General features: G+C 43.2%; 1 non-coding gene across 1 annotated transcript; it reads right to left on the reverse strand.

Annotated features, from left to right (window-relative positions):
* Nucleotides 1-213: 213 nt before the first annotated feature.
* Nucleotides 214-320, reverse strand: LOC141694084 (small nucleolar RNA R71). The gene has a single exon (XR_012563415.1). It is a non-coding gene; the product is annotated as a small nucleolar RNA R71 (small nucleolar RNA).
* Between the last annotated feature and the right edge of the window lie 7775 nt (nt 321-8095).

Consider the following 8095-nt stretch of genomic DNA (forward strand, 5'->3'; position numbering starts at 1 on the left):
CCCAACATGCACATAAGGAATTTTGTCGAGATCTGCAGCACTTTTAAGTATAATGGCGTGACTGATGAGGCTATCAAGTTGAGGCTTTTCCCATTCTCACTGAGGGATAAGGCTAAAGACTGGTTACATTCTGAACCAGCTGGGTCAATCACTACGTGGCAAGATCTTGCGCAAAAGTTTCTGGTGAAGTTTTATCCAATGGCAAAGACTACTGCTATGAGGAGTGCTCTTACTCAATTTGCGCAGCAACCTACAGAATCTATGTGCGAGGCTTGGGAACGCTACAAGGAAATGTTGAGAAAATGTCCACATCATGGAATGCCGGATTGGATGGTAATCACTGGTTTTTATAATGGTTTGGGGGCCCAATCTCGGCCCATGCTCGATGCAGCAGCTGGAGGCGCCTTATGGGCTAAAAGCTATACGGAGGCGTATAATCTTATCAGGACGATGGCTGCAAATGAGCATCAAAACCCAACTCAGAGGATGACGTCAGGCAAGGTAGCAGGTATTCTGGAAGTTGATGCAGCCACCGCTATTGCAGCCCAGCTCCAAGCGCTATCAATGAAGGTTGATTCTCTGGCTACGTATGGAGTTAATCAAATAGCTATGGTTTGTGAGCTTTGTGCAGGTTCTCATGCTACGGATCAGTGTTCTCTTGTCAACGAATCTGTTCAGTATGTGAATAATTATCAGCGACAACAGCAGCCTGTGCCAGCGACCTATCATCCTAACAACAGAAATCATCCAAATTTCAGCTGGGGGAATAATCAGAATGCTATTCAGCCACCATATCAGCAAGGAGTAAGTAAACAGTTTAACCCACCTGGATTCCAGCAACCACAGCAGTATGCTACAAGGCAATCATATCCTCAACAGGGAAGTGCAGCTGCACCTACTAGTGCTGATTTTGAGGAACTTAAGCTGTTGTGCAAGAGTCAGGCGGTTTCTATCAAGACCTTGGAAAATCAAATCGGTCAATTAGCCAATGCAGTGCTCAATCGTCAACCTGGCACTCTTCCCAGTGACACGGAAGTACCAGGCAGGAAGGAAGCCAAAGAGCAAGTCAAGGCTATTACCTTAAGGTCTGGAAAAGTAGCTGATGTTGAAAAGGCAAAAGAAGTCGAAGCTGAAGTTAGGGATGAAGAATCTAAGCAAAAGGAGAAAGCGGCGGAACCAAGGAAGACTACTGTTGAACACACTCTGCCTGAGGCTAATACAGGGGAGAAACAGCTCTATCCTCCACCACCTTTTCCTAAGAGATTGCAGCAACAAAAGCTGGATAGACAGTTCGGGAAGTTTCTGGAGGTGTTCAAGAAACTTCACATCAATATACCTTTCGCTGAGGCTCTGGAACAAATGCCTAGTTATGCGAAGTTTATGAAGACTATTCTCTCAAGGAAGGTGAAACTGGATGACCTTGAAACCGTTGCTCTCACGGAAGAATGCAGCGCTGTTCTGCAGCAAAAGTTACCACCAAAACTGAAAGATCCAGGAAGCTTCACCATTCCTTGCACCATTGGCAATCTAACTTTTGACAAGTGCCTTTGTGATTTGGGAGCAAGCATTAATCTGATGCCCTTGTCGATCTTTAAAAAGCTGGATCTGCCTGATCCAAAACCCACATACATGTCGCTACAATTGGCGGACCGTTCCATTACTTACCCAAGGGGCATAGTTGAGGATGTGCTTGTCAAGGTGGATAAGCTCTTCTTTCCTGCAGATTTTGTTATTCTGGATTTTGAGGAAGATAAGAAGATTCCCATAATCTTGGGGAGGCCTTTCTTGGCTACTGGCCGTACCTTGATAGATGTGCAAAAAGGGGAACTTACTATGCGGGTCCAAGATCAGGATGTGACCTTCAACGTATTCAAGGCAATGAAATTCCCTACAGAAGATGAGGAGTGCTTAAAAGTGGATGTGATTGATTCTGCGGTTATGTCAGAACTCGATCACATGCTAATGTTTGATGCATTGGAAAAGGCCTTAGTGGGGGAATTTGACAGTGATGATGAAGATAGCAACGAGCAATTACAATATCTGAACGCTTCTCCCTGGAAGTGAAAGCTGGATATACCATTTGAATCTCTTGGTACTTCTGACCTCAAGAACGCTGAAGGGAAGCTCAAACCATCAATAGAGGAAGCACCTACCTTGGAGCTCAAACCATTACCTGAACACTTGAGGTATGCTTTTTTAGGTGATTCATCTACGTTACCTGTTATTATTTCAGCTGACCTTTCAGGTAGTGAGGAAGACAAGCTCTTAAGGATTTTGAGAGAATTCATATCGGCTATAGGATGGACCATAGCAGACATCAAGGGGATAAGTCCTTCATATTGTATGCATAAAATTCTGTTAGAGGAAGGTAGTAAGCCAACTGTGGAACAGCAACGAAGACTGAATCCCATCATGAAGGAGGTGGTGAAGAAAGAAATTCTGAAATGGCTAGATGCAGGCATCATTTATCCTATTTCTGACAGCTCATGGGTGAGCCCTGTACAATGTGTTCCTAAGAAAGGAGGTATCACTGTGGTCGCAAATGAAAAGAATGAGCTCATCCCTACTCGAACAGTTACAGGATGGAGAGTATGCATGGATTATAGAAAATTGAACAAAGCCACAAGGAAGGATCACTTCCCTCTCCCATTCATTGATCAAATGCTTGACAGATTGGCGGGACATGAGTATTTTTGTCTTCTGGATGGTTATTTCGGGTATAATCAGATTTGTATTGCACCAGAGGATCAGGAAAAGACTACCTTCACTTGTCCATTTGGCACATTTACTTTTCGTAGAGTTTCGTTTGGGTTATGTGGCGCCCCGACCACCTTTCAGAGATGTATGATGGCTATATTCTCTGACATGATTGGAAATAACGTTGAAGTGTTCATGGATGACTTCTCCGTCTTTGGACACTCATATGATGAATGCTTGAATAATCTGCGCGCCGTACTCAAAAGATGCGTGGAAACTAATTTGGTGCTTAATTGGGAGAAATGTCATTTTATGGTGCGTGAAGGCATTATCCTTGGGCATAAGGTCTCTAGCAAAGGTCTGGAGGTAGACAAGGCCAAGGTGGGAGTCATTGAAAATCTTCCCCCACCTAATTCGGTGAAAGGAATCCGTAGTTTTCTCGGTCATGCGGGTTTTTATCGGCGATTCATCAAGGACTTTTCAAAGATATCTAAGCCGTTGTGCAATTTACTTGAGAAAGATGTGCCTTTTAAATTTGATGATGAATGTTTGGCAGCATTCGAAACTCTCAAGGAGAGTTTGATCACGGCACCAGTTATTACAGCACCAGAGTGGACAGAACCGTTTGAGATGATGTGTGATGCGAGTGATTATGCGGTAGGTGCAGTTCTGGGACAGCGCAAGAAAAATCTCTTCCATGTGGTCTACTATGCGAGTAAAACTTTAAATGGGGCCCAATTGAACTACACCACTACTGAGAAGGAGCTTTTGGCTATAGTCTTTGGCTTTGAGAAATTTCGATCTTATCTGCTTGGTACGAAAGTGACAGTATTCACTGATCATGCAGCTATTCGCTATCTGGTTTCTAAGAAGGATTCGAAGCTGAGACTCATTCGTTGGGTGCTTTTACTTCAAGAATTTGAGTTTGAGATCAAAGATAGAAAAGGTACTGAGAATCAAGTAGCTGACCATCTCTCTAGGTTGGAGAATCCCGATTCTACTTCACAAGATAGAACGTTAATCAATGAATCTTTTCTGGATGAGCAGTTGTTTACAATTCAGGAGGAAGAACCATGGTTTGCAGATATTGTAAACTATCTTGTCAGCAATATAATGCCTCCTAATTTGACATCCGCGCAAAAGAAGAAGTTTCTGCATGAGGTGAAGTGGTATATGTGGGATGAACCATATTTGTTTAGACATGGAGCTGACCAGATCATCAGGAGATGTATCCCGTTCTGTGAGACGGAGGGGATATTACGAGACTGCCATTCCACGGTTTATGGTGGACACTATGGAGGTGAGAAGACGGCAGCTCGTATTCTGCAAGCAGGTTTTTTCTGGCCTACCTTGTTCAAGGATGCTCATCAGTTTGTTTTAAGGTGTGATCGTTGCCAAAGAGTGGGAAATTTGTCAAGGAAGGATGAGATGCCATTAAATGTGATGCTTGAAGTCGAGGTCTTTGATGTATGGGGAATCGATTTCATGGGGCCTTTTATCTCATCTTACAATAATCAGTACATCTTGCTGGCAGTCGATTATGTCTCAAAATGGGTCGAAGTTAAAGCTTTAGCGACAAATGATGCAAAGGCAGTGCTAAATTTTCTTCATAAGCAAATTTTCACAAGGTTTGGAACACCTCGGGTAATCATAAGTGATGAAGGATCGCATTTTTGCAACCATAAGTTCACTTCTATGATGCAGCGTTATAATGTGAATCATCGAGTAGCTACTGCCTATCATCCACAAACAAATGGTCAAGCGGAAGTGTCTAACAGAGAGATAAAGCGCATTCTAGAGAAGGTTGTTTGTCCGTCAAGGAAGGATTGGTCTTTAAAGCTCGATGAAGCTGTTTGGGCTTACAGAACAGCATACAAAACTCCACTTGGGATGTCACTGTTTCAGTTGGTGTACGGTAAGGGATGTCATCTACCGGCGGAGCTTGAGCATAAGGCCTACTGGGCATTGAAGAAATTGAACCTGGATTTAGATGCAGCTGGTAAGAAAAGAATGCTTCAGCTTAATGAACTTGATGAATTTCGACTTCAAGCGTACGAGAATAACAAAATGTCTAAGGAAAAGGTGAAGAGGTGGCACGATAGGAAGCTACATCCTAAGTTATTTGTGCCAGGGCAACAAGTTCTGTTATTCAACTCTCGGCTCCGACTTTTTCCTGGGAAGTTGAAATCAAGGTGGTCTGGACCTTTTATTGTCAAAACTGTGTTTCCACATGGAGCGGTGGAAATTTTTGAGAATGATTCGGACCAAGCATTCAAGGTTAACGATCAGCGGTTGAAGCACTACTATGGGGACATGGCAAACCGAGAGGTGGTTAGTGCCATGTTGTTGACTACGTGAGAAAGGTACGGAACGTCAAGCTAATGACGAAAAAGAAGCGCTGCGTGGGAGGCAACCCATGAATTGTTGTTACAGGAACCCTTAGAAGTTAATAACCTATCCAAAAACACAAAAAAATCAGAAAACAGGGGCTGAAAATTTTTTTTTCCAGAGACCCTCTGCGCGCCCGCGCAGCTATGCTGAGCGGCCGCGCAGGGGTCGAGTTCCAGAAATTTTTTTTACAGTTCAGAAAAAAAAAAACAAAAAAAAAAACAAAAACACACAAAAAACCCATCACAGCCCATAAACCCACGAATTCTTTTCCCATTACCCCATGATTTTATCCCTCAACCCCACTCCTAATCTAATTTAACCTACTCCACACCCTATATATACATACACCTATCCCACATATCTCCCACAAACTTCTTACACTTAAACCCTCACATAAACATCAAAAATCAGTTCTTACACACTTTTATTCACAAATCAATGGCACACAAGAGAGCACGCACTATTGACAGCAGCAGCACAGTTCCTACTGCTGATTCATCAAGGGGTACTGCTGCAAGGCCTCGGTTAACTGACAGAGCCGCGGAGGAAGAGTACACTAGGCTGTTGGGGAAGCCGATTCTGAAGGAGAGGGGTTTTTACCATCAGGGAGGGATGGTGAGTTGTTGCCCATGATTGCAGAGAAGGGGTGGATAGCTTTTTGTGAGTCACCCGAAGCAGTACTGATGAGTGTTGTTCGCGAGTTCTACGCGAACGTGAAGGCTGAAAAGAATGGGTTTTCTGTAGTTCGTGGGCGGACGGTTGATTATCATCTTGCGGCGATTCGCCGTGTGATTGGACAGCGAGAGAGGAAGCCCGAGGAGGAGAACTGGAATGAAAAGACTGCTGAGGACTTTGACTTGGATTTGATTTGTGCGACTCTCTGTCGACCGGGCACAGTTTGGAACCGCAGTCCAGCCAATAATGAGTATCGTCACTTTCCGGCGATCGCCATGAACAGGTATGCCCGTGCATGGAATGCATTTATATGTGCTAATATTTTGCCTTCTTCACATGCACACGAGGTCACAGTTGAGAGAGCACAGTTGTTGTGGGGAATTCTGAATGAGGAATACTATGTGGACCTTAGTGAGTTTATCTACCAAGGAATTCTGAAGTTTTTGAGGGGAGCAAAGCATATGAACATCCCTTATGCATCCACGGTTACAAAGCTATGCCGTGCAGTAGGAGTGAACTGGCCGGCTCATGAGCAGTTGCAGTTGCCAGCAGCTCCGATAGATTCTGGCACTCTGAATGGGATGCAGGAGTGGACCGGTGGTGAGCCTGAGGAGCATGGGCTGGGTTATCGTCTTCCAGGAGGGCGTCCAGCACGAGGTGCTACTATGGCCAGGCCAGGGCGTGGTGAGGCTAGTTCTTCGAGAGCTCAGGAGGGTGCTGGGATGGGTGATGCCCAGTATATGAGGCTTTCACGGCGGATGGATGCCATGTATGAGACGCAGAGCAGGTTTGCTCAGGAGCTCACCCTTGCGTTAGGGACTGCTTTTCGAGGCCTTGGAACTGATATCCAGTGGCCAGTTTTTGGTGAGGACTCTGCATACCCGCCGCCTGATACTCCACCCATTGAGGGTGATGATGATGATGACTCCGAGTAGGTATACCCTGTGTTCCTTTCTACTACCTTCACTGGGGACAGTGAAGATTTTAAGTTTGGGGGTGGTAGTTAAGGAATATTTTGTGTGTGTCATATAGCTGCATATTCATGATAGTTAGTTCATATAGTTGCATAATTTTTGCCATATAGTTTTTTTTATATATATAGCTTTATTTGTTTGTCATATCTTATAGCTCATGCATATACCATGATCCCTTTTGCAATAATTTATCGACTGAATTGTGATATTGATGCGAGTGTAGTGATAGCATTAAAGTGATATTAAGTTGTGTAGGTTGATATGCATGCTAGAAGCACTTGTATTGTCACTAAGTCTTAGAGAATGCTTAAGGACTAGATTGTTGTTATGATCTGATTATTTTCGAGGATAATCTATTTATTATGCTTAGAATTTGATAATAGGTTCTTAGTGGTAAAGGCATGAAAAAGAAAAAAAAATGGAGTAAAAATGGAATTTGTTGCTAGTTGTGGCTAGGCGTCAAATGGCTAGTAGCCGACTCGCATGTTATGCGAGTAGTCTAGGGTTGAGCAAGATGGAGCGAAACGCACTTGCTCAGAGTTATTAAAAAAAAAAAAAAAAATTTTGCAAAATTGATCAAGAGTGGGCTCTTTGGTATTCGAGTTATTAAGTTCTTAGGGGACTTTGTGCCTAGTGACCTAAGGCTTTTAGAGTCTGGGATCCGCTAACCTAACGCTCGTTACATGGATACCATTGTATAAGTCTTTTGTGGACCTCACTCATTGCACGGTCAAATAAGCATTTGAGTTGTAAATAAAAAGCACGATTCCATAGTAAGCTCCAGAGTTCTTGTAGTGTTGTATATCACTTTGTGCCTAGAATTTTTATTCTTTGTATAATCGTAGGATTGCCTTGAGGATAGTCTAGTCATAGTAATTGGTCTAGTTCCAAAGCATATCTGTTAAGCATTTGCACACACCACGTTTCTGGATGTATGTCCGTTTGCATGAGTTTATTGATCTTTAGTGTCTAACTGCATTCGTTGAGACGTGACAATTTGGTTGGTTAATTGTAGTAAGGGGGATCGTTGCATTTTCATATAGATTGCATTCATGCATATTTTTATTTGTTTTTGAGTCTGTGACGCTTGAGGACAAGCATCGATTTAAGTTTGGGGGTGTGATAAGTGGCATTTTATACCACTTAGAACGTCTTAAAATGGCTTAAATTGGTGTCTTGAAATCAAGTATTTTGTGTATTTGATGCGTTTTTCTAGTGTTTATGCATTTCAGGGTATTAGTTGCATTTCGAAGAAGGAATCATCAAGAATAAGCCTTGGCGTGTGTTCACCATTGCGAGAGGAAAAGAACGGGCAGATTACGGCGAAGAAATGGAGCAAACCTGGAAATTTTCCAGTA

This window comes from Apium graveolens, chromosome 10, assembly GCF_009905375.1.
Source record: "Apium graveolens cultivar Ventura chromosome 10, ASM990537v1, whole genome shotgun sequence".
NCBI lineage: Eukaryota > Viridiplantae > Streptophyta > Magnoliopsida > Apiales > Apiaceae > Apium > Apium graveolens.